This window comes from Podarcis liolepis (assembly GCF_965112155.1).
Source record: "Podarcis liolepis genome assembly, chromosome: 5".
Lineage (NCBI taxonomy): Eukaryota > Metazoa > Chordata > Lepidosauria > Squamata > Lacertidae > Podarcis > Podarcis liolepis.
In genome coordinates this window covers 91,446,759-91,473,677 of record NC_139556.1, presented here as the reverse complement: position 1 = coordinate 91,473,677, position 26,919 = coordinate 91,446,759, and the positions used below count along the sequence as shown (strand labels likewise).

At 49.0% G+C, this 26,919-nt stretch overlaps 1 protein-coding gene across 4 annotated transcripts in view; it reads left to right on the top strand.

Moving 5' to 3' along the window:
* Nucleotides 1-26,919, top strand: part of TBL1XR1 (TBL1X/Y related 1) — a 190,531-nt gene that overhangs the window by 35,374 nt on the left and 128,238 nt on the right. The gene's annotated exons all lie outside the window — the stretch shown is intronic.

The following is a 26,919-nucleotide window of genomic DNA, read 5'->3' as shown; positions in this document are numbered from 1 at the left end:
AATCATCGTCATCATCATTATTATTACAATTCATTTCATTTCTATACTGCTTTGTATTTTAAAGAACAAGTCTCAAAAGCAGTTTACAACATTTGTAAACATCAAATAAAACAATCAGGAATAAAACAAATTGAATTTTCAAGGACATTTTTTTTAAAGATCCCTCTCTAAGTGACAGTTTGCTTTCCCCAGTTGCCTGCCTGGCATCCAGAGATCTCCAGGTAGGTTGCAAGTGGGCCCATGCCAGTTGCAAAATGCGCCTGGCGCCTGGCTAATTTCTAACACTGATGCCAGCCTACTGAAGTTTTACTTCACCCCAGAGAAGCATATCATGTACCCGCTAGTCCAGCAGGAAAATTTAAGGCAGCAAAGTTTATGATACAAAATACTTGGCTGGGGGCTGGACTTGGGATAGGTTCGTGATCCCAGATGCAGCTTTGCAAATGGATACAGCTTGCTTCTGTGCAATAAAGCAGCAACATAGGTATTGGCAAAAGTGGCCTGTTGCTGCAGTGTTGGGTGATACAGAAAACCCTGTAGGAGGAGTGGGCAAGTGGGAGGATATTGCACAAAAGTTAAGATTGCTTAGAAGCAACACCCCCCCCCCCCGAAATGTCTTTGCAATTCACAGCCATCCCCTGGTTTTTACTGATGAGATTATTTTACCAGTTCTTCTGTTAAAAAGAAAGCAGGGAATCTTATGGGTACCGGTAAAGGTAAAGGGACCCCTGACCATTAGGTCCAGTCGTGGTAGACTCTGGGGTTGCGGCGCTCATCTCGTTTTATTGGCCGAGGGCGTACAGCATGTGGCCAGCATGACTAAGCTGCTTCTGGCGGTACCTATTTATCTACTTGCACTTTGATGTGCTTTCGAACTGCTAGGTTGGCAGGAGCAGGGACCGAACAATGGGAGCTCACCCTGTCCCGGGGATTCGAACCGCCAACCTTCTGATCTAGGCTCTATGGTTTAATCCACAGCGCCACCCGCTTCCCTCTACGGGTACCAGTAGAAGGCCACAAATTGTACTTGGGGATGCCGTTTACACAGTAGTTCAAAGAAAGGTCATGCTATTATTTATTTATTTATTTATTTACAAGGTGTTAGCCAGAAGCCAAAGGAAGCAGAAAACACGTGGGTGCAGCTTTAGAAGTTGCGTATACAAAAGCAGAGTCCAGTAGGCATGTGCATGTGTTTGCTTCTTGGCAGACACAGCTTTGAATGGACTAGGCGTTAATGTTGCCCTAATATACTTGCATTAAGGCCCATCATTGCTTTCTTGTAGTTTCCTAACTAGGTTAATTCCGCAAGGATGTGCCTTGTTCTCCTATTTTCTCTTTACATTTACGTCGTATTAGGCAGAACGGCGCTTCTTATTTCACACCGTTTGATGACTTGTAAGGAGAGGGACTGCCGATGCAACAGCCAAGACGATCTTGATTCCTGAGTACAAGTACAGAGAGAAAGGGCCCATTTTCGAGCTTTGTGTTAAAAGGCCTTCTTGCCTGCATCGACTTGGCAGTCCCTTTCCTTTCAAGACAGACCCTGGCAAGCTCACCCGATGCTGCAAAACTTCTCTTTTCCGAGTCATTTCCTTCCTTCCTCATCGTTCCGCCTCCTTTCCCCCCTCCGATTCCAAAAAGATCGCTTCTGTAAAGGGATCAAAGTTAGAAATTGAAAGGCGCGATGGAAAAGGGTGCATGCGGGCCTCTGGGCATGCAGCGTTGCGCTTGCTGGGGTTGGACAACTTCTGTGCTCCTCAAAAGCCACTTGCAAAGTTTAGCAGAGCTCTGGAGTGGTCTTTAATGCAGCGCAAGGGGCTGCAGTCAGAACTGGAGGTGAGTCTCCATGCATGAAATAAACACTGTAGACATCCGTGGGGATGTTCCTGCCGAATACCCAGCTCTTCACCTTTCTGTATTTCTCACGTTTTTGTGTACAGGCAAGTCCCAGTTTACATGGGCGCTACGTTCCAAGGCACCATGCGTGTTAAGCGAAATAGCATATATTGGAAACGCCGTTGGAAAAGCCTGCAAATACACGTTAGACCAAGGGTCAGCAAACTTTTTCAGCAGGGGGCTGGTCCGCTGTCCCTCAGACCTTGTGGGGGGCCGTACTATATTTTTTGGGGGGAAATGAACGAATTCCTATGCCCCACAAATAACCCAGAGATGCATTTTAAATAAAAGGACACATTCTACTCATGTAAAAGCACGCTGATTCCAGGACCGTCCGGGGGCCGGATTGAGAAGGTGTTTGGGCTGGATGCGGCCCCTGGGCCTTAGTTTGCCTACCCATGCGTTAGACCTCTGGAAACTGTTAAAAAACCCTTAAAAAACCCCCAAAACAACTAGCAGCCCTTTCCAGATGGTCATGAATGGTGGGTCTCAGTTTCCTTGCTCCAACTCCCGACTCTCCACAGGCCTCAACAATCAGTGCAAGGGCTCATGGGATTGCCAGGTGCTGCTTTTGTGATTTTTTTTGCCCTACCTGGGCTCTTTCAGGGCCATTTTTGCTGTTTTTAAAGTCACTTCTGGGTTCGGCGCAGTTGCGCGGCGACTGGAGGCGCATAAATTGGTTGTTGCTTGTATTTCCTTTGCTGCAGTTCTGATGTTTGCAGAACATCCAAGGGGTGCTGTGCCAGGCCTGCATAACTTCAGGCCCTAATGTGACCAAACACACACCAAACACACACTTTCTTGCAAGTTGGTGAACTGTGTTTGACGGGTCACAAGCTCTGTAGGCCTGAGTGCATTTCTTCCTGCCCCCCCCCCTGCAGCGAGGTACAGTGGTGCCTCGCAAGATGAAAAGAATCCGTTCTGTGATTCTCTTCGTCTAGCGGTTTTTTCCGTCTTGCAAAGCAAGCCCATTGACGGATTAGTGCTATTAGCGCTATTAGCGGCTTTTAGCTGCTTTTAGCGGCTTATCTGCTGATCGGATCAGCTGATAAGCGGATTAGCGGCTTAGAAAAAAGGGGGGGGAACCCAGCAGGAACTCGCAAGACATTGTCGTCTTGCGAAGCAAGCCCATAGGAGATTCGTTTTGCGAAGCACCTCCAAAACGGAAAACTCTTTTGTCTAGCGAGTTTTCCGTCTTGCGAGGCATTCGTCTTGCGGGGCACCACTGTACCTGTGCCACAACTGCACTCGGGAGTTAGAAAACCAAAAGAAGAGAAAGGGAAACAAGGAGTGTGAAGGGGGAGGAAGACCGGAGGTGTTGGGAGAGACTGAGACCGGAGACAAGTAGGAGGTGTGAGACAGTATTGATTGAAATAAAGCCTGCTACAGCGGATCATAATGTAACCCCCCCCCCCCCCCGCAATATTTGATATTTCCAGTTGTGCTTTTTGACAACTTCTGCACAGGGAAGTGTTTGAAAAATGGCTATGGTGTATCTTTCCGGAGTGATAGGTTATAAATTAATAGCTAACATATTAGTAATGCTATTTTTAGTTGTGTCTCCACTGACGTAACACTCTCTTTTCCTAGTTGCGCAGCGGATCCAAAGTGTGTTTCTCGGCCGTAATTATTTTTCAAGGCTGCAGATTCTTACGTAGCTACTGGCGGGAGATGCAGATTAGGTGGAGAAAGGGGGGGGGTGTTAATCCTGCCACCCCGTTGCTGGAAATGCACGCATAGGCACAAAACACGCACTGCAGCCACAACTGTTAGTTCGAAGAGAAGCTTGAGATGGGTGATGTGATTAGGAGCAGTGGTTTGTTGAAGTGTAATCTAGTTAAGTAAGGCATTTGTATGCATTTATATTACAGTTGCCCAGTTCAGACTACACAGATCATTAATGAATGCGTTGAACATTGCCATTTTCATTACAGATACTCAAGGCATCCTGCTGGTTTACCACTTTTCGGAGCTGTGAGGCACAGTAGAGTTTAAATCTGAAGACATTATTTGTTTCGGGGGTGGGGGCCTGCTGGGCCTCCTTGCCTCTCATTCTCCAGTGGCTTTTCACCCCCTCCCTGGAGGGGCCTTTCAAGACCCTGTTCCCCCAATACAAAGATTCATGTATATATCCACAATATAGCTGATACCATGTGAAAGCCCCTCTCTCTGTGTGTGCATAGCCCAGAAAAGTATGCAGCACCTAGCATTTTCCTGTCCCCCAGAGCAGATTTGGTGACTCGCTTAAAAGTACAGTACTGTGCACGTCTACTCTGAAGCGCGACTAGCGTAGTGTACTATGGTACGTACTCCTATGCAATTGTGTAGCAGAATGCAGCTTTAAAGACCATTATATGGTCACTTTGAAGTTCATTTCGGCCCATGTTTGTGTCACCTTCTTGTGTAGTCATCTTCCATTCCTGACTTTTAAAATGGGGTGGCCATGTGGCGTGGTGAGGTGGCATGATGATGTCCCCAGGAGATTTTTGAGAGCTGCAGTGTCATCGGTCCTCACTCTTTGTCCCATCATTAGGGGAGAAAAAATTGTGTTTTCATTGGTGAGCTAGTGGTCTAGTTAGCACATAACATTAGGCTATGGTTTGTTTAACAAACCACGAGTTAACCATGAGTTGACCCACAGGTGCTTAAACTGGTTTATTTTTCCAACTTTTGTTACATTTTCCAGCTGTTCTCACCTCATGCTTTTGTAGTGCAAGTGTCTGGGATAGAGTGGTCCAACAGTGGTTAAGAAGGATGCTGGTTTCTTGCATAACACCCAGTCATAATGAAACTAATTTCTGTAAGCCGTCAGTAAACCATGGTTTTAGATCATGCTTTGCTATTAATCAAGCCATAGTTAATGCTTGGTACAGGGTTCATACAAAGCCAAGGCCTGACTATAGTTCATTAAACCATGGCTTAGCGCTACAATCAAGCCAATGTGTGTATGTCCAATATTTTTGTAAAAGTTTCAGTGTTCGATTCTGATGGTACAAATCCCGCCTTTAGCTTAAAAAATGCAAATGTTATTACTGCAAATTCAAAACTTGTTCTCTCAGGATAACACCCCCACCCCAGTCCATATGAGTAAAGAATGCAGCGTGTATTGGCCCTTCCTAGGTGGTTGTGGTCTCTCGTATTATTCCGTTTTGCATGAACCAAAAAAAGTCAACAATCCCGTAACAATGGCAGTAAAGGTTACAGAAACAATTACAGTTTTAGATCATCCTGTAGAACTGTGGAATTCTGCCCACTGTCTACAAACAACTTGATGTTTTGTTTTTTGGCATGCATGCTTGCTGAAAGGAAGGAGGAAAGCCCATAACCTTTGCAGAATTGCCCTGGTGCATACATGTTCAACGTTGACGGCTGCATAGCAGCCCTCCCACAAGCATTCCATAAGTGAAAATGGGCTTCTTCAGTTGCAGAAGCTGTGCATACATTTCCTGGGCAGATAGGCCTGTTCTCTCAAACAGTCTCTCTTTATGTATAGCTCCCTCTTTGTGCAAAGGATCATGGGAAGCCTCTTTGTACCAAAGATGACTATTACCTTGTCAAGCCCAGGTTCCTGCCTTAACTCTTGAGTGGCTGTGGATCTCCAGGTCTCAGGCAGAACCACCTGCTTTTGCGCACGCAGAGCACTGAGCTGTGGTCCCTCACCAAAGATGTGGCTCATCTTTCCCCACCACTGGGCACACTGCTTTGACAGCTGCCGTATGTCAGGGTACAGGTAAAGGTAAAGGGACCCCTGACCATTAGGTCCAGTCGTGGCCGACTATGGGGTTGCGGCGCTCATCTTGCTTTATTGGCCGAGGGAGCCGGCGTACATCTTCCAGGTCATGTGGCCAGCATGACTAAGCCGCTTCTGGTGAACCAGAGCAGCACATGGAAATGCCGTTTACCTTCCCGCCAGAGCGGTACCTATTTATCTACTTGCACTTTGACGTGCTTTCAAACTGCTAGGTTGGCAGGAGCAGGGACTGAGCAACAGGAGCTCATCTCGTCACGGGGATTCGAACCACCGACCTTCTGATCGGCAAGTCCTAGGCTCTGTGGTTTAACCCACAGTGCCACCCGCGTCCCTGTATGTCAAGGAGCAGTCATTAAATATGGGAAGCCAGCGGGAGTTTAGCTGGCTTAAGTTACCTCTATTCCGAACTCCAACCAAGAGTACAGCTGCTGCCAGCTGAGCCGGCTTAACAAGGTGAAACAAGCCTTTAAAATAGAGTTTGACTTATGCTACGCTTTTTGCCAGGGCATGTGACTGAGCTGAACACAGGATCCACTGCAAGTTCTTCCCTCTGCCTGGCCCTGCCCTCGCCACTACCCCCAAATACCCATTTTCCAGGGCTTATACCGGCGTAAGCTCTGCCACTTGGTTCAGCTGGCTGGGCCCTGGCTAAGCCAGGAGGCGGGGGAGTTAAGCTGACATATCTCCAGCCAGGTTGGGGAGTGTGCCAGGAACCAGCGGACTGAGCTAGAGACCCGCCGCATCCTAACTCATTCATCCGAGCGGGTCTAGGGTTAGGATTGTGTCGTTTGTCACCGAATAGTTGTGTGGATCTTTGCACCTCTGCTCGTACTTGGCCACCTGCGTTGGGAAGATGTAAAATGCCTCTTGCCATTGTGCATGAGTAACTGTTTTCGGAAGGAGTTGCTGCAGCCTCGAGCTGAACCCCCACCCATTTCCTTCCGTGGTTTCTCAGTTTCTCTACAGCAAAGAATGTCGTAGAAATAGCATGCAACAATCCACAAACCGCCAAAGTCACCCCTTCCCCCCCAAAGCACCTTTTTGTTTTGCGCACGTGGCCCTAGCTGGATCCTACCAACGAGAGGCTTTAGTGTAGTTAACCTCCTTCTTGTTTGAATCACACACCCCGGCCCCTTTAGCTTTTAAATAGCTTCGCTAGGCTTTACGTCAAAATAATATATTACATCCCCCCCTCATCTGAACATCTGCAGGCTTGGATTCTCTTGACACAAAAGCGCAGAAGATAACTAGGCTGCCTGCCTCTGAGGGGGTCCTTCATGATGTAGTTTACTAACAATGAGAACAGCCAGTTCTCTTCTTTTAATTGGGTTCTTAGCATGGGGCTTCCTAGTCTTGTGTAAGGCTTTTGCAAGAAGACCAGAACAGCCAGGTGTCCCCACTGGGGCTGAAATAGCTCCGGGCAGCAGGGATGAGACGTTGCGGCGGTGGTAGGAAAGCTTCGCACGTGCCATGGACACGTGCATCATTTTCACTACTCTCATCGTCCCTGCCCATTAGCCATGCTGGCCCAGTGTGCTAGTCCCGGGGGGAAGGTTACCGTTGTCGTAGACAAAGTCCAGTCCTGAGTCACTAGCCTGGAAACAGTTCACAAGGAGCAAGGCGAGGTCCGAAGCAGGAAGCCAGGCGGGGACAGGAACACTGGAAGGTCAGAATAATAATAATAATAATAAATTTTATTTATATCCCGCCCTCCCCAGCCGAAGCCGGGCTCAGGGCGGCTGACAACACTAAAATAGTGCAACATTATAAAAACATCATAAGAATTAATTAAAATCAGAATTGATGGCAACCATGAACTAAAGTACTGTAAAGATTGCCAAAGGAGGGAGTCAGGCTGTGCCCCAACCAAAGGCCTGGTGGAACAGCTCTGTCTTGCAGGCCCTGCGGAAAGATGTCAAGTCCTGCAGGGCCCTTGTCTCTTGTGACAGAGCGTTCCACCAGGTTGGAGCCGCAGCCGAAAAAGCCCTGGCTCTAGTTGAGGCCAACCTAACCTCTCTGAGGCCTGGGACCTTCAAGATGTTTTTATTTGAGGACCGTAAGTTCCTCTGTGGGGCATACCAGGAGAGGCGGTCCCGTAGATACGAGGGTCCTAGGCCGTATAGGGCTTTGAAGGTTAAAACCAGCACCTTAAACCTGATCCTGTACTCCACCGGGAGCCAGTGCAGCTGGTATAGCACCGGATGAATGTGATCTCGCAGCGAGGACCCCGTAAGGAGTCTCGCTGCGGCATTCTGCACCCGCTGGAGTTTCTGGGTCAGTCTCAAGGGCAGCCCCACGTAGAGCGAGTTACAATAATCCAGTCTGGAGGTGACCGTCGCGTGGATCACAGTGGCTAGGTCAGGGCGAGAGAGGTAAGGGGCCAACTGCTTAGCTTGGCGGAGATGAAAAAATGCCGCCTTTGTTATAGCTGTAATCTGCGCCTCCATAGAAAGGGAGGTATCGAAGATTACACCCAAACTCTTGACGGACGGTGCTGGCACTAATTGCACCCCCGCAAGAGATGGGAGTTGCCCCCTCAATCCCATATCGTCCCGTCCCAGCCAGAGGACCTCTGTCTTCGAAGGATTTAACTTCAACCGGCTCCCACGTAACCATCCAGCCACAGCTTCCAAGCATCTGATCAGTGTGTCTGGGGCCGAGTCAGGATGGCCATCCATCAACAGATAGAGTTGGGTGTCATCAGCATACTGATGGCAGCCCAGCCCAAAACTCCGGACAAGCTGGGCGAGGGGGCGCATAAAGATGTTAAAAAGCATCGGGGAGAGAATCGCACCCTGAGGCACTCCACACACCAAGGAGTGGCGGGATGACAGTTCCCCCCCAAGCGCCACCCTCTGTCCCCGACCAGAGAGAAACGAGCGCAGCCATTGAAGGACTGTGCCCTGGATCCCCACGTCGGCGAGGCGGTGGTCCAGAAGTTCGTGATCGACCATGTCGAAAGCTGCTGACAGATCTAGAAGAATCAGCAGCCCCGACCCACCTCGATCCAGCTGTCTACGAAGATCATCTGTTAGGGCGACCAGAGCCGTCTCGGTCCCATGACCAGCGCGGAAGCCGGACTGGAATGGATCCAGAGCCGATGTTTCATCCAGAAACCTACCAAGCTGTTCAGCAACCGCTCTCTCAATCACCTTACCCAGGAATGGAAGATTCGAAACTGGGCGGTAATTGGATAGATCTAAGGGATCTAATGATGTTTTCTTTAAGAGCGGACGCACCACTGCCTCCTTCAATTCCCCTGGGAATGTCCCGGTGCCAAGGGACAAATTGATGATATCCCCCAGGGGGGCCCGCACCTCGTCTGGACATGCTCTAATCAGCCAAGACGGGCACGGGTCGAGAGGACAAGTGGTGGGCTTTCCAGCTCGGAGGAGTCTGTCCACATCGGCTGGGGATATCCGGTCAAAGTGGTCCAGTACTGGACCCGAGGACAGTCGAGGGGCCTCCAGTTCCTTTATTGTATCCAAATTGGCAGGGAGGTCATGGCGGAGCGACAGGACCTTCTCCGCAAAAAAGCTCGCAAATGCCTCACAGCTGTGTGTCGAATTGTTATTTAAATTTGGCTGTCCTTCGAGGGACGTTAAAGACCGAATTATACTAAATAATTGTGCCGGGCGAGAGCTAGCGGATGCAATGGAGGCCGAGAAGTAGGACTTCTTAGCGGCCTTCACTGCCATCTCGTAGGTTTTCATAAAAACCCTATAAGATGTTCTTGAGGCTCCGTCACGGGCACCCCGCCATACTCGCTCTAGCCGTCTGAGGTCCCGCTTCATTTTCCGGAGCTCCTCAGTAAACCAGGGAGCCCGGTTTCTGCGGGGTCGCAGAGGGCGCTTAGGTGCGATCTCATTGATGGCTGCCAGGAGCTGGGTATTCCAGCCCTCAACAAGCTCAGTCAATGAGTCGCCAGGGGGAGCAAGGTCCCGCAAGGCTTGGCGGAATCTATCAGAGTCCATCAGCCTCCGCGGGCGAGCCCAAATCGGCTCACCACCTAAGCAGGGTGGGGGTGGAACATCAATCCTGGCTTTCAGAGCGTAGTGATCAGACCATGGCACCTTCATCGAAGGAGACATGATCACATCTATACCAACGCCAAAGATCAGATCCAGCGTGTGGCCTGCTTGATGTGTGGGGCCCGAAACAAACTGGGAGAGCCCTAGTGTCGCCATGGAAGACACCAGGTCCAGAGCCTGTGAGGAGGGAGTGGCATCAGCATGGATGTTGAAGTCCCCCAGTACCAATAGGTTAGGGAACTCCAAGGCCCAGCCGGCCACCGCCTCCAGCAGGCCTGACAGGGTGGCTGCTGGTGCGCTAGGTGGCCGGTACACCAGCCAGACAGCCAAGCTCACCTCGGAGCCCCACACTAGGCCAACACATTCAATGCCGGGGATCGATGGCGGTGGTAGAGCCCTGAAAGAACAATCTTCCCGGATTAATAATGCCACCCCTCCCCCCCGGCCCACAGTCCGTGACTGGTGGAGGACGGAGAAACCCGGGGGCGCCATCTCTCGTAAGGTAACAGTTACCCCTTCGCGCACCCAGGTCTCCGTCACACAAGCCAGGTCGACCCCCTGCGAGATGATGAAATCTCGCAGGGTGGCGGTTTTATTGCCTATAGACCTGGCATTGCACAACACCAGTGACGGAGGTGAGTAATCCTTTCTCACCCTACCCTCGTCTCTCGGGATGGGGCGCAGATTGGAAGGGGTACGAGCATATCCGTATCTCGATCCCCTTCGCCTATGCCATCTGCCCCCACCGCCATACCTCCCTCGCCCCTCCACAGTAGGAATCCCAAGCCTCATACTCGCCTCCATTTACAGAATATAAAAGCAAACAAAAAATACACCGAAACAAAACCAATCCCCACCCCACTCACCAAACCATCCCACCCCACCCCAACCCAAAATAAAACAAAACAAAATAAAAATACATGGATAAAAAACCACCGTTTTTGGTGGTACAACAAAATAAAAAGTAAAACCCCTTTAAAACATTTTAAAATATATAACACGCTTAAACATTTGCTGCCACAGCAGCAGTGTCCTTAGAGTTGTGGCGGTGGTGAGTATGGGGGCCGCCCCCAGGCCCAAGGTGGGGAGTGGGCTTGCAGGTGGGGTGGTCCTCCCCAAGACTCACCGGCAAAGCGGCAGCAGCGATGTCCCGAGGCCTCCTTGGAGCCTTATATGCTGAGGTGGAATCTGGGGCCCGCCCCCAGGCCCAAGGTGGAGAATGGGCTTGCAGGTGGGGTGGTCCTCCCCAAGACTCACCGGCAAAGCGGCAGCAGCGATGTCCCGAGGCCTCCTTGGAGCCTTATATGCTGAGGTGGAGTCTGGGGCCCGCCCCCAGGCCCAAGGTGGAGAATGGGCTTGCAGGTGGGGTGGTCCTCCCCAAGACTCACCGGCAAAGCGGCAGCAGCGATGTCCCGAGGCCTCCTTGGAGCCTTATATGCTGAGGTGGAGTATGGGGCCCGCCCCCAGGCCCAAGGTGGAGAATGGGCTTGCAGGTGGGGTGGTCCTCCCCAAGACTCACCGGCAAAGCGGCAGCAGCGATGTCCCGAGGCCTCCTTGGAGCCTTATATGCTGAGGTGGAGTCTGGGGCCCGCCCCCAGGCCCAAGGTGGAGAATGGGCTTGCAGGGGGAGCGGTCCTCCCCAAGACTCACCGGCAAAGCGGCAGCAGCGATGTCCCGAGGCCTCCTTGGAGCCTTATATGCTGAGGTGGAGTCTGGGGCCCGCCCCCAGGCCCAAGGTGGAGAATGGGCTTGCAGGTGGGGTGGTCCTCCCCAAGACTCACCGGCAAAGCGGCAGCAGCGATGTCCCGAGGCCTCCTTGGAGCCTTATATGCTGAGGTGGAGTCTGGGGGCCGCCCCCAGGCCCAAGGTGGAGAGTGGGCTTGCAGGGGGAGCGGTCCTCCCCAAGACTCACCGGCAAAGCGGCAGCAGCGATGTCCCGAGGCCTCCTTGGAGCCTTATATGCTGAGGTGGAGTCTGGGGCCCGCCCCCAGGCCCAAGGTGGAGAATGGGCTTGCAGGTGGGGTGGTCCTCCCCAAGACTCACCGGCAAAGCGGCAGCAGCGATGTCCCGAGGCCTCCTTGGAGCCTTATATGCTGAGGTGGAGTATGGGGCCCGCCCCCAGGCCCAAGGTGGAGAATGGGCTTGCAGGGGGAGCGGTCCTCCCCAAGACTCACTGGCAAAGCGGCAGCAGCGATGTCCCGAGGCCTCCTTGGAGCCTTATATGCTGAGGTGGAGTCTGGGGCCCGCCCCCAGGCCCAAGGTGGAGAATGGGCTTGCAGGTGGGGTGGTCCTCCCCAAGACTCACCGGCAAAGCGGCAGCAGCGATGTCCCGAGGCCTCCTTGGAGCCTTATATGCTGAGGTGGAGTCTGGGGCCCGCCCCCAGGCCCAAGGTGGAGAATGGGCTTGCAGGTGGGGTGGTCCTCCCCAAGACTCACCGGCAAAGCGGCAGCAGCGATGTCCCGAGGCCTCCTTGGAGCCTTATATGCTGAGGTGGAGTATGGGGCCCGCCCCCAGGCCCAAGGTGGAGAATGGGCTTGCAGGTGGGGTGGTCCTCCCCAAGACTCACCGGCAAAGCGGCAGCAGCGATGTCCCGAGGCCTCCTTGGAGCCTTATATGCTGAGGTGGAGTCTGGGGCCCGCCCCCAGGCCCAAGGTGGAGAATGGGCTTGCAGGTGGGGTGGTCCTCCCCAAGACTCACCGGCAAAGCGGCAGCAGCGATGTCCCGAGGCCTCCTTGGAGCCTTATATGCTGAGGTGGAGTCTGGGGGCCGCCCCCAGGCCCAAGGTGGAGAGTGGGCTTGCAGGGGGAGCGGTCCTCCCCAAGACTCACCGGCAAAGCGGCAGCAGCGATGTCCCGAGGCCTCCTTGGAGCCTTATATGCTGAGGTGGAGTCTGGGGCCCGCCCCCAGGCCCAAGGTGGAGAATGGGCTTGCAGGTGGGGTGGTCCTCCCCAAGACTCACCGGCAAAGCGGCAGCAGCGATGTCCCGAGGCCTCCTTGGAGCCTTATATGCTGAGGTGGAGTCTGGGGCCCGCCCCCAGGCCCAAGGTGGAGAATGGGCTTGCAGGGGGAGCGGTCCTCCCCAAGACTCACTGGCAAAGCGGCAGCAGCGATGTCCCGAGGCCTCCTTGGAGCCTTATATGCTGAGGTGGAGTCTGGGGCCCGCCCCCAGGCCCAAGGTGGAGAATGGGCTTGCAGGTGGGGTGGTCCTCCCCAAGACTCACCGGCAAAGCGGCAGCAGCGATGTCCCGAGGCCTCCTTGGAGCCTTATATGCTGAGGTGGAGTATGGGGCCCGCCCCCAGGCCCAAGGTGGAGAATGGGCTTGCAGGTGGGGTGGTCCTCCCCAAGACTCACCGGCAAAGCGGCAGCAGGAAGCAGGAAGCCGGGCGGGGACAGGAACACTGGAAGGTCAGGTCTGGGTCCGGGTAGGAGCAGGTACTCAACGACGACGTTGCTTCCGCAACCTGGGACCGGGCTGACTGGCCTTTATCTTCTCTGAGGCCAGGGGCGGCCCCGGCCCCCAGGAGACCCGCCTCTCCTGGCCTTAAGGCGAGCACTCCTCCTGGGAGAAACCAGTTCCCTTCACCTCTCTGCCCTGAGCCTCTGCAGTTCAGGAGAGGCTGAAGGGTTACTGGGCCCAGGGGGAGACTCACCTGTAGGCACTGAGTCCTCAACCACCTCTGGAGCCAGAATGGATTCAGCTGGTGCCTGCTCCTAAGGATCCGGCACAGGTGTAGGCACCTCAGAATCAAGGCCCTGCCCCAGTTCAGCCGGCCCTGGAGGCGGGGACTCCTGTGCAGGCTGGGATTCCTCCGGTTCATCCTCTGAATCGGATTCCCAGGCCATCACACCCAGGCTGCTGGGGGGGATGCAAGACTCTCCTTTGGAGGCCTGTGATGTTCCCTAAGCTGCAGAACAGATGTTTGGATGGAGGTGCAGGGTGGATGGGGCCTGAAACACAGTCCAGGTTCAATACAGCAAGTGAAGTCCAATGGTCAGGCCAGGTTCCCACCTCTGTAGCTGATCCAGGGTCAGGGAACCAGTAGCTCAGTTGTGTGGAGCTCCTAGGACATGCAAGCCGTGGTCCATCACCAATTTTTTTTTAAATGCTTTATTGATTTTAAACTTTGTCTCCTCTTGGTTATTTGAATTACATTAATTTAGTAAGATTCTCTTATTAGACGCAGAAAGTCAATCCAGACCTGCCAACGGATTTATCTTTTTGCAATGTTCTTTTAAATAAACTCTGTATACATCCCACTCTCTATTGAATTTTTCATCGGTAACATCTTGGAACCTTGCTGATAATCTGGCTAGTTCTGCATATTTTCGCCATTTGTTTTGCGAGTCTAATTTGGATGGGGTAGTTTCCCCTTTCCAACCTTTTGCGATTAAAATTCTGGCTGCTACTGCGGCATACATGAAAATTCTCCTGAATTTCTCTGAGATTTCATTACTCATTATTCATAGCAGAAAGGCTTCGGGCTTCGAGCCAGTGTGCTGTAGTGGTTAAGAGCGGTAGTCTCGTAATCTGGGGAACCGGGTTTGAGTCTCCGCTCCTCCACATGCAGCTGCTGGGTGACCTTGGGCCAGTCATACTTCTTTGAAGTCTCTCAGCCCCACTCACCTCACAGAGTGTTTGTTGTGGGGGAGGAAGGGAAAGGAGACTCCTTAAAGGGAGTGAAAGGCGGGATATCAAATCCAAACTCCTCCTCTTCTTCTTCTTCTTCTTCTTCTTCTTCTTCTTGGGCAAAGAGCATTTAAACATTTTTAAAAGGTCGTTAGAGATCATCTCCCAAAATTCTCTGATCTTTTTACAGTTCCACCACATGTGGATCAATGTGCCTTCCGCCTCCCTGCATTTCCAACTTCCTTGGGAAGTTGAGCAGACACAGCACTGTATCTCTTGCTTCCCTTTTATTCCCCGACTGTTGATTGCAGCATCTGGGCTTGCTGAGGCATTTGACCCTCATCTGTCCTGAGCCTAAACCAGCTGAGCAATCACATACCTCCCAGAGCTAGCAAGCTCCACCTGGCCGGCTAGGCTGTGGGCCCTTGCCTGCCTCAGCCTCCTAGATCAGGGGTCGGCAACCTAAGGCCCATGGGCCACAAGCGGCCCCTGGGGGGGTCGTTTAACCGGCCCATGGACCCCCACCACTCGCTCGGTCAGCTCCCATGTGCCAAGCAGAGCAGGGACCGCCTTCTGCGATGCTGGCTGGCTTCCCATTGGCTCCAGGAAGCTCCTGCGGCCAATGGGAAGCTGCACACGCCTCTTCCACGCCGGAAGGAGCACTGGAAATAGTGTTTGCGCATGCGTGCATGTGCACTCTGGCCCACCGCAGCGTCTGTGGGACCGGGAACTGGCCCAAGCCACAAAAACTTTGCCGACGCATGTCCTAGATTGTATGTCCTGCTACTCTTTACACCTCAGAGCCTGCTGTGTTTGAGGGGACAGAGGCCCTTCTGGCTCTGGTGATGAGTCCTGCTCCTCTGGTTCTTCTGCACAGACCCCCATTCTCTCACCATCCTCTGCCGCCCTGTGAGTCCTTTCCATGCTCCCAACCTCTCCTCCTCCAACCCCAGTTTTCCCTGGTGGGACCCAGTCGCGGCTACAACCTCCTCACTGAAATCCTCTTCCTCCTCTCTGTTGTCTGGCCGGTTCATGACAGGCTGTTGTTTAAACCCCAGCTGATCTAAGTGTCTAAAGTGGGAAAATTAAGTTGGATTTGGATATTTTGTTAAGTTTCCCATTTTTGTAATACAGTCATACCTCATGTTACGTTTGCTTCAGGTTGAGCGTTTTCAGGTTGCGTCCCGGGGTGGCCCGGAAGTACTGGAAAGGGTTACTTCCGGGTTTCGCTGCTCGCGCATGCACGGACGTGCAAAATGACATCACGCGCATGTGCAGAAGCGGCGAATCGCAACATGCGGACACGGGTTTCATTCTGCTCATGTTGCGAACGGGCCTCTGAAACGGATCCCGTTCGCAACCAGAGGTACCACTGTATTTCTATTCCCTGAACGAATCCGCATGTAAATAAGGTTTTAATAATTCACAGAAGGCAGTTTGTCTTCAGTTGGCAGCTAAGCAGAGCATTTTATACGAGGAGCGTGATTTTAAAGCGGAGCAAGCCGCGGTTTACTGTCCTGGATTGCAAAGGAGCGTAAACCATAGTTTGCCAGTTCAGGTGTGATGCCAACCCTGTCTGCCACATACCAGAGAGGAAGTTACTACAGAGTACCGAAACTGTATTCTCATAACACCAAATTCATGATTATCAGTGCTTGACCCTGTTTGCCCCTACAAAACACATCTGTATGACTTCTTTTCTTTTTGTAGCTGACATTATTATGTAATACTTGGTAGAGTGGCTGAAGCGGAAGAATCTGTAAATTGTTCTGACACTTCTAACAAGTATTCATTTTTGTCACACAGACTTCAAAGCATCCTTGAGGACTTGGGGGGGGGGGGAGAGAGAGCGGTAGAACACCAATAACTTGATTGTAGCAGGTTATGCTATAAGCAAATGTTAGCTTGACTAAAAAATGCATATTTTTTCAGCCTGCTAATAGCCATATAAAACAACACTTCTGTATATATCATTTTGAAGTATTCATTATTTGTTTGTTCATTGCTTATGTAGGTGTTTTTGACTCGCTGAGGAATTTCTGAAATAGTTCCGTGTTGGTATTTAGAAAAAAAAAATCTATTTGGTCCAAAAGAATATCTCTTAGAATCACTCCAAAGGTACTTCCAATATAATCTGATCCAGTCTTTGCCTTAAAGCTATAGCCCCAGTGTATTTTCTCCAGCCTACAGTGAATATTTTATTTTTCCTGCCCTTCACCAAATTCATAGAAACACAGAATTGTAGACTTGGAAGGGAATTGAAGGGTCATGTAAGTCCAACCCCCGGACAAATTCCCAAGGTTGTGCATGCAAAGTTTAAACAATTGCCAATGCAATTCTGGGCCTCATCAATAGGAGTATAGCATCTAGATCAAGGGAAGTAATAGTGCCACTGTATTCTGCTCTGGTCAGACCTCACCTGGAGTACTGTGTCCAGTTCTGGGCACCACAATTCAAGAAGGACACTGACAAACTGGAACGTGTCCAGAGGAGGGCAACCAAAATGGTCAAAGGCCTGGAAACGATGCCTTATGAGGAACGGCTAAGGGAGCTGGGCATGTTTAGCCTGGAGAAGAGGAGGTTAAGGGGTGATATGATAGCCATGTTCAAATATATAAAAGGGTGTCACATAGAGGAGGGAGAAAGGTTGTTTTCTGCTGCTCCAGAGAAGCGGACACGGAGCAATGGAGCCAAACTACAAGAAAGAAGATTCCACCTAAACATTAGGAAGAACTTCCTGACAGTAAGAGCTGTTTGACAGTGGAATTTGCTGCCAAGGAGTGTGGTGGAGTCTCCTACTTTGGAGGTCTTTAAGCAGAGGCTTGACAACCATATGTCAGGAGTGCTCTGGTGGTGTTTCCTGCTTGGCAGGGGGTTGGACTCGATGGCCCTTGTGGTCTCTTCCAACTCTATGATTCTATGATTCTATGATTCTAATTATTTTAACAATATATTTTAAAAAGCAAATTCAAGCATCATGATGTCAAAAAGCAGCATAAAAGCAGCTGGCAGAATTGAAAACAGTGTGCAGAATATTAAAGAGTTTATGCACGTCTAAAATGACATCAAGGTATGTGCCAGGCAAGCCTTCCTGGGGAGAGCGTTGAACAGTTTTGGTGCCATCACAGAAAAGGCTCCTCTTCATGAATGCAGTCACCTGCTTCAGCTCTGCTAGAGGAGGGGTCACCTGGAGAAGGATTCCTATTATCTAGACCCAAGATTTCCCACATATGTTCGCACAGACTGGTTTATCCTCTGGATGTGAATCTGGGCCTCCAAATTGTACCGAGCCACTCCTAGGCAGTGTAATGTCAGAGTAGTAGTAAGATAGGAGTAGGGCATCTGCATCCTGCCATGTTGTTGGACTACAACTCCCATCAACTTGCCCAGTAGTCGGGTGATGGGAGTTGTAGTCTATTATTGGTTCTCACAATAGGCTCTTGCATGTGAAGCACATGTACTTGGGCCATATAAACCTGAAATCATGTAACACTGTAAAACTTGGAGAATGTTCCATGCAGTTTCTGAAAACCATTTAATTTGGCACAGGAGTAAAATTGTGGGGAAACGGTCTACCATGTTTGACAGAGCCATATAAAAAACGTTCTAGAGGTTGTCTGTGGCTGCAGGCTACCAGATTAGCAGCTCGGGGTTTATAGGCCATATTCTGGCTAGGGATGGGTGGACCAACCTATTTCAAAGAATCAGAATCAGAAGAATCTTTATTTGCATCAGCCACCAGCCGTAGCAATAAAATAAAATAAAATGAACTGAAGATAGAGGCAAAAACTTAACTCTACAAAATAACATTCGGTAGGTTTACATCAGTAATCAAATAATAGATCCTATTCTAATTGCCCCTGCTAATTTTTTTGCAGCTTTTGCGGTCACCTGATTATTTTGATCTGCTAGAAGATAGGACACAGTAGCAATGGTTGAGTGACCTGTTAAGGACAGTAGTAGAAGGGTAATAACTTCACTCCTCAAATCTTTATAAAGAGTGCAAGCACATGAGCTACTGATTCAATACTGCCATCTCCACATGGAGATAACCGTTTTTCCAGCAGAATTTTTTTGAAACCGACCCTCAAGGGCAGCTGAAGGCAGTACAGTGGTACCTCACTTTTCGAATGTATTCCATTCCGAAAGACCGCTTGACTTCCTGCAAAGGGCAGCCTGAAAATTCAATGGAGAAAATTGAAAAAAACCCTCAGTGGAAGCCGTTCGACTTCCGAGGCGCGTTTGAAAATGGAAGCATTTGCTTCCGGGTTTCCGGCGTTTGAAAACCAAAACGTTTGGCTTCCGAAACGGTCCCACTGTATATTTAATCTTGCGTAAGTGAAAGCTCACCTGTATTTTGGAATTGTTAAATTTTGCAAATAGGGTGTCAATGCGTCAAAATGACTAGGTGGAAAAGAATACCGTGAACAAAATTTCCTTATCGTGGCCAAATTATTCTGTCGCTCGATATCGTATAGGCGCTGTCTAATTAAATTATTTGCTTTACTGAAGCCCATTGTTAAAAACTGTTGCGGTAATAAACGAGAAAAGTAAAGCTATTGGTTGACAATTTTAGTCCAAGCTCTCTCACGACAGTCTTGCGATACTAAGGGTAGTAGACCAGTGGGGTTTAAATTTAGCCAAAGCCAATAATTAAATGTCCTACTACACCAAGTCTGTAATTCAGCAGAGGGGAGTTTAGCCTCCAAACACAATGAAGCATTTGGAACACAGGATGGAATAGAATAAAAAATGCCTTTGGAACTTAGATTGAACAACTGTAGATACAAGGTCAGCGCCTGTCCAAATTTGCGCCCCATATAGTAACTGCTGGGGTTTAGGTTTAAACACTTCAAGTGCTGATGGTATGTGATTTCAGAGATAAGTCTCTTTTTTCTTGTTTTATGCAGATTAAAAAAGAACACAAAAATTATATTTAAATTGTACTAACTTTCCCTGATATTACATATCGTGTATACACTTGGTCCTTAAAATTGGATTTTTTTTGCATGCACTTCCCCCTAAATTGAAAAACTGCGTTGCAAAATTCAGAGCAGCACAAAATTCAGTTGGAAGCTGAATTCCAGCCTGCATATAAGTTAGTGGCAAATTAATAATAGGAATAGTAATTATTTGTATATATACAAATACATACAAAGTTCATACAAAACATGCACCTGTCTGAAGTCGAGTTGTCTGAGGAAGAGAAGAAATTAAGAGTTACCGTAATGTAGACAAATGCAGTTTACTTTTTTGTTTTTCACACACAGAATTCCCCCATTGAATTGGGAAACGAGGCAGTCAAAACATCTTCTATTGCCTTTGTTTTCTTTTCTTTACTCCCCACCCCAGTGTATATACTTTTACTGGCATCTTACTTGGAAACCCACTTGCTTTGGCAGATAGGGGAATAGAAGAGGCAGAAAATATTAGTTTTTGGAGGCAAGAGGAAAGATGCCATGACTTGACTCGTCGCTCAGATTTAGTGGGAATTTAAAAGCTCTCTGGGTTTCAGATTGACGAGCCCGATGTGCTGTAGAACTTCACTGCTTTCAGCCCACCGCCTCACCCTCCCCTGCTTTTTAAAGTGTATGATGTAAACTTGGGCTCAGCTTTTTCTCTGCAGCAGAGGGGATTAGAAACACCTTGTATTAACTCAGAACTGGATCTCACAAGTTCCAAACTTAGCTTGTTCAAACAGGCCGTGCAGATTGCCGGATCCTCCTCTGAAGTCTTTCTCGCTTCACTTAAAGGAAGTTTACTATGATGACATTTTTCGCGGTTCATTCGGAACGATGGAGGTACCTCTAAAGCAAATGAGTCTCGCGGCAAGTACAGTGGTACCTCGGGTTACATATGCTTCAGGTTACATACACTTCAGGTTACAGACTCCGCTAACCCAGAAATAGTGCTTCAGGTTAAGAACTTTGCTTCAGGATGAGTACAGAAATTGTGCTCTGGCAGTGTGGCAGCAGCGGGAGGCCCCATTAGCTGAAGTGGTGCTTCAGGTTAAGAACAGTTTCAGGTTAAGTACAGACCTCTGGAACGAATTAAGTACTTAACCCGAGGTACCACTGTACAGGATGGCCACTTCAGGTGGGGCAAGCATCCGAGACAATGCCTTCCAGCTGTGGGACTACAACACCCACCAGCTGGCAGGGGCTGATGGGTGTTGTAGTTCCACCGATGGAGGGCACCAGGTTGGCGAAGCCTGTCGGGCTTTCCTTCCTTTCCCCCAAATGTGCGGCTGCTTGCTTCCTGATGGGGTTGGGTGACAAATGCACTGTCGCCCACCTGCCGCCTCCTCTTTCTGACTTGACTTTTTGCAGCTTGCACAGAAGCTTGGCCTCTGGCCACTGCGGTAGGTACAGCCAGATGGCGTACATAGATTGTAGGCCCTACAGAACCATAGTTTTGGACGGTTGTACGCTGCTTTAAGTCTTGCTTCCGTCTCGGCTGAAAGACTGTGGAGGACGGGGGGCAGACGCCTACAGGTCACTTGTAAATCATATTCTAATCTCCAGGCCACACATTGTAGCTGTTGCTTTGGTTCCCACATTACAGATTTAACGAGGCACTTCCTTTCATCCCTAGCAAGATAAGAGAAGAAGAGTTCGTTCTTTTTATTCCTTTCCTTTTTTTTAAAAAAAAAGCTGTTTCGCAACCTCTTGCAGTGTTCTGAGGAACTGCAGCAATGACCTCAAACTTCCTCCCAGCGGCCTGCACACCTTCATAACACCGGCACACATTGCCAAGGATGGATGTGTGGTTGCAGTTAGGGTTTCGCTCTATCCTGCGAGGCGGATGTTGTTGCTTTTTGCACTTTGGTTATCTGTCGCAGACAAAAGGAAGTCCCTCACTGAAGGTGGCTTCTCATGGGTTGCCCATTGCATTATTTCGGTTTGGGCAGTTCTAATATTTGTGTGTGTGTTTGGGCGTCCAGACACTCTCACATAGATACATCTAGTAAGGCAGTGCCATTGTCAATTGAGATGATGGAAAGCTTTTTTGTGACATAAATAAATACATGCGTAATATTCCTTCCCCAAATCTCTTGTTTGAATGCACTTTTGTGTTTTTGGAAACCAGGTGAGGTGGAGAAGTAGCATACAGGGATACGAGATGTGTATTTGGCTAAGCTGTGGACCTCTGAATGGTGTTCAACTCCATCTCCCATCATCTCTGACTATTGAACATGCTGGTTGGGCCTTTTGGGAGCTGGAAGCCCAACAAGAGTTTGTGGGTCACAGATTAACCACTACTATCTTAAAGGTAAAGGGACCCCTGACCACTAGGTCCAGTCGTGACCGACTCTGGAGTTGCGGCACTCATCTCGCTTTATTGGCCGAGGGAGCCGGCGTACAGCTTCCGGGTCATGTGGCCAGCATGACTAAGCCGCTTCTGGCGAACCAGAGCAGCGCACGGAAACACCGTTTACCTTCCCACCGGAGCGGTACATATTTATCTACCTGCACTTTGACGTGCTTTCGAACTGCTAGGTTGGCAGGAGCTGGGACCGAGCAACGGGAGCTCAGCCCGTCGCTGGGATTCAAACCGCCGACCTTCTGATCAGCAAGTCCTAGACTCTGTGGTTTAACTCACAACGCCACCCGCGTCCCTACTACTATCTTAGGCGTGCCAGTTATGCAGACTTCCTGAGAACTTCGCTGCTCTAGTTAGCATCTTTTGGAGGCTAAACTTCGTCTCTAAATGGTGCCAGTGGCACAAGTAGTCTGATTTGCCAGTCTCTCGATGGCACACGAATCCAGCAAATATTGTGTTGTGTTTGAGTGGTGTTCTTGCTCCATGGTGGTGGGAAGGTGCTTGATATATAGAACTATATTTAAAATTCCTAGGTAGCGGAATAAAAGTTCCAGGACCCCCTGACTAATTTCCATGTGGCAGTTTACACACGGCTGGAAAACGCGTGTCTGAAAATATTTGGTGGCGGTCGTCATCTAGACCTCTAGGTGATTAGTTTCCCAGCCGTTAATTCTGTGCTTGTTTGAGTGTCAGGCATTTAGAACACATTTCACTGCATTATCCTTGACTTCTGTTTCATTTCTGCGTTTTGTGGCAGGTGCCTCCAATGTGGGTCTCAGTTTTAACTTTGATCTCTTCCTCCTCCTCCTCTCCCTTTCTTCCCTCTCATTAAGATGCTTGGTTACGGTGATGTTGTCTGTTGCAGTAGTCACCAGGTGAAACCCAGTAGACCAGATGACCTTTTCATCTCCTCTTTTTCTGAATCTTGTTTGCCTTTGCTGAGCAAAATGCTTGCCTAGTGGAGAGCATCTAAAAATTTGAAGCCTGCCTCTTCAGAGATGCCAAGAAATGCAGAGTAATTTGGAGCAGTCGTAAGATCAATGTGTTTTGCTTTGAAACATAACAGCTTTGCAACCACGCTAGTTGCCTATAAAGGCCTCCCCCCACCCCTTGCTAATCACTCATGTTAGCAACACGAGCTTGTTATTTTGGTTGCAGATAATCTGCATGCATTTGGAATTCCTGCTTGTTTCTGAATTGTGCTTGCAAGCACACTATATGCATTAGAGCCGATTGGTAGGAGCAAGCTGATGAGATCCTACATTAACCCACACCTCTAGGCAGTGTTAGAAACTCAAATACACAAACTAAGCATCAAGTGGCTCCTTAAACCTTACAGTCTGCCTAGATGCCATTTTCGGGCCTGGCGGCTCGAAAGCCGAATTTTCCAATACAACTTTTTGGTTTCTGAAATCCATTGTGATTGTGCAGATAAAATATAGTGGGTAGAATTCTACAGGATGCGTTGCTGGTGTGTGAAATCAGTCAAAATACAAGGATACCCAGGCATTCATCTCCAGGTGGTGAAGACGTCAGCCACTGTCCTGGCTCCTGAACGTCATCGCTTGGTTGCAAGTGGCCGGTAGCCGGGAGCAAAATGCTGCTGGCACCTGGCAAATTTCGAACACTTGCCTCTAGGGCAGATACTCATGTAACCTAAAATCCATTAAAGGTTGGAAGTAGCCCAGGAATGGCCCATGATGTCACACCATCACTGTTGCTCAAATACAATAAAATTGGACCTTGCTGTATGTGTACATTCTGCCTGCAACTACCTGCCTTCTGCAAATACCTGATTAGCATTACGTCTTGCAGTTCCCGAGGCTGTTTATGGATTATATGAGACCTTGTGGCAAAGCCATCAAGGGCCGTTAAGACCTGTTCATGGGCCCTTCTCCGCATGCCAGTCTGGTAATGTAAATTGGCATGCCACTTGTGGTAGGATTCTCTGTGTGGGGAAAAGCCACTGCATGTGAAAATATACAGAGAGAACTGTGAACGTGGCCAACTGCTAAATGGTAGTTGTTGGCATTCAGTAGTATTCAAATAGCTGCATTGCTCAGGCTTGCGCCCAGGAGAGCTGTTGAAGTCCTGGATCGCACCATGGGCAAGGGAAGGGTCAATTCACCTATATTGTTGCATTATGGACACCCACTGTTTTTATTAAAGTGTTCTGTTTGTGTAGTATTTTGGGCTTTCCTCCCTTCCCCTCTTTTTAAACGCTGTTGGCTCAGATTACTGATGTGTTATCACCAGCTTTGGCAGAGGGTAAAATGCATGGAGTATGGGCCAATGTGAGGACTGCTTTTGACAGCCTTTTCCATTATGAAAGCCTTTTTTTGCATGCATTCTCTTTGTCCGGGACATACTTTCTTCTTTTTTTAAACAAGGGGCCCTGAAAGCTTCAGTGTGTGATTGCAGTCTTCCATGCTGAAAATGCTACTTCCACCGTGATTGCATGTTTACTTGCATTGCGGAAAATTGCAAGTTTTTGCATTGTTTCTTAATTACTTGGGCGACAGGGAATTTTGCTTCCACTGATGAGTAGAATTGACATTTCATAGTAGATGGAAATATGAATGCTGAGTGAAGGCTGCAAAAAGCTCACTCTGAGAGTTGATTCTTTTCAACCTTTCTACTGACTTCCTGGAACTCGCCAGGGGACATAATTTTAATCACTTGGAATCCACCGTCAAGTTGACCACTTCCCCAGTCTTTTTTTTGTAAACAAGCATTAAAAGACAGTGTGAAGATGACCCTTTTTCTTATTAGGGTTTTCCGTGCAGCATGGCAACTTCTGTATTTTGCTCAGTGCGAAAACCTGCGTTAAAAAACCCCTCCGTGTTAATTATATCTCTTGATTGCCTGTTGCTAGTTAGCTTTGCTTATTTCCCCCTCTGATCCATAGTTCTTGTAACCGTGTTCAAAACTCGGATATATAATTGCCAAGTGGCACCTTAAACCTGGGTTACGGTCGTCGCAACGGCACCATTTTAAAAAATGGTAATGGTGGTGCAGAGGAACATTTTCTCATGCGAAGGTTACTCGTGGAAAAAGATCGTGGGTACCGCATGCACCCACAGGGGGATCCAGTTGCTTGTGGAGTGGGGAGCTGAAGTTTTCCGCGTCTCTCTCTGAACACTTGAAAACACAGGGATGTCAGAGACTTGGTTAAATGCACCTCCTGGCCTGCCCCGCAGGCTGCAGAGGGAGCGGTTGCAAGTACAGTGGTACCTCGGGTTACAGACACTCCAGGTTACAGACTCTGCTAACCCGGAATTAGTACCTCGGGTTAAGAAGTTTGCTTCAGGATGAGAACAAAAATCACGCGGCAGTAGGAGGCCCCATTAGCTAAAGTGGTACCTCAGGTTAAGAACAGTTTCAGATTAAGAATGGACCTCCGGAACGAATTAAGTTCTTAACCAGAGGTACCTCTGTACATTGCGATTACAAGATGCAAGGCATCTTGAGAGACAGTGGAGTGCACCTCTGGGGGCAAAGTCAAACCTCATTGTTTTTTGCTGTGTTAGCAGCACTGAAATGACCTCTCTGTGGCACAAGCCTGTGCAGTGTATGTGGATGTCCTGGGCCACCTAGATGACAAGACTCCCCACCTCGCCCTTGCTGATGTGGACCGAAGGAAAGGAGAGCAATATGTTTGGCAGCAGCTTGGCTGCAGGAGTTGCCGGAAGGAGGCATAGAATTGTCTTAGGAACTCCGCACCAGTTTTGTGAAGGGTTTTCTCTTTAGCCTTCCCTTCTCCCAAAGAGAGCCTGTAAGGCAGCGGAGGTTTGGGATCAGAGTTTTCCTTCTCTCGGATGAGATTACCTTCCCAGGTTACCAAGCCCTCAATGATAATTTATCTTAAACGCTCAGTATCCCTTCTCATAATGACCTTGGAAGATGATGCCTTCCATGGTTCCAGTTACAGATAGGTAGCCGTGTTGGTCTGCCATAGTCAAAATAAAAAAATTCTGAAGAAAAATTCTGAAAAAAATTCTGTATCTGAAGAAGTGTGCATGCACACGAAAGCTCATACCAAGAACTAACTTAGTTGGTCTTTAAGGTGCTACTGGAAGGAATTTTTTTATTTTGACTTGGAAGATGAATAATTGTGCTTTTTTTAATTGTGTGGAAGAAGGGTTAAAGGGGCTGGGACCAAGACCCCTGCCTTTTTGCTTTTTCGGCTGCATTGAGATCTGAACTCGGGGCTCGTCACAGAGTGCACTCCCTCTGGGCACGCCCCACTTTCCCTGTAGGTGCACAATTGTGCACAGTCCTTGAATTCTTTTAAGCACAACCCCTGCCATTTGAAAAGCAAAGCATTGTTTGGATTCTCATTGTTTGGACTGAAAACTTTCCAGTCCCTCTGTGGCATACGTGATATTGGAGAGTGCAAAGATCTGCGGTTACATAACACTCTTCGGTTAATGCATCTCTTCTCGTCCTTTCCCAGAAGCCTTCTGCTCTTTTGTTGCTGCTGCTCCTGTTCATTTGTGAGCAGGGGTGATTTGTTTTTCCTTGACACAAGGAGGAAGGGAGGGGAGCAGTCTGTAGCCTAATGTACAGCAGCTAGAAATTTCTGTTCCTTACCTGCATAACTCTTTTTTTACTTTATACAGTAAAAGAATTTAATTCGTTCTGGAGGTCCGTTCTTAACCTGAAACTGTTCTTAACCTGAGTTACCACTTTAGCTAATGGGGCCTCTGGCCGCCATGCGATTTCTGTTCTCATCCTGAAGCAAAGTTCTTAACTCGAGGTACTATTTCTGAGTTAGTGGAGTCTGTAACCTGAAGCATCTGTAACCCGAGGTACCACCGTATTACTCTTTTGTTGAATTTCAGAAATTTTTAACAAATTAACTTCAATTTAAACACATATTTCCCTTAACGTTTTTGAGTTCCCTTACCTCCATGCTGTTTTTATTTCCTTTTCCTGCTGCATTATATAGCATACGTTTAACGAATATATATTTCCTCCCTTACAGTTATTACTGTTTCCCTTCTGCTGCTTATCCACCTGCAGAACTCTTGCATTTTACTTGCACAGAGTATATCCCCCCACCCCAATTTTGCTCTGAGTTTTCATAGCATAGGAAGTGTGTTGCCGGAACGAACCAGAGTTGGAAGGGGGGAGGGTATGATCCCATCCAGAGCAGGCAGTTGAGTGGTTTATGTAGACGTGGTACTCACCCACCGTCCCTCCCCCCCCATTTATTTGTGCATGGTTTTTCCTCACCCCCAATCAAATGGGTGGCAAAGAAGGAGGAAAGGAAAATGGCCGTTGTGT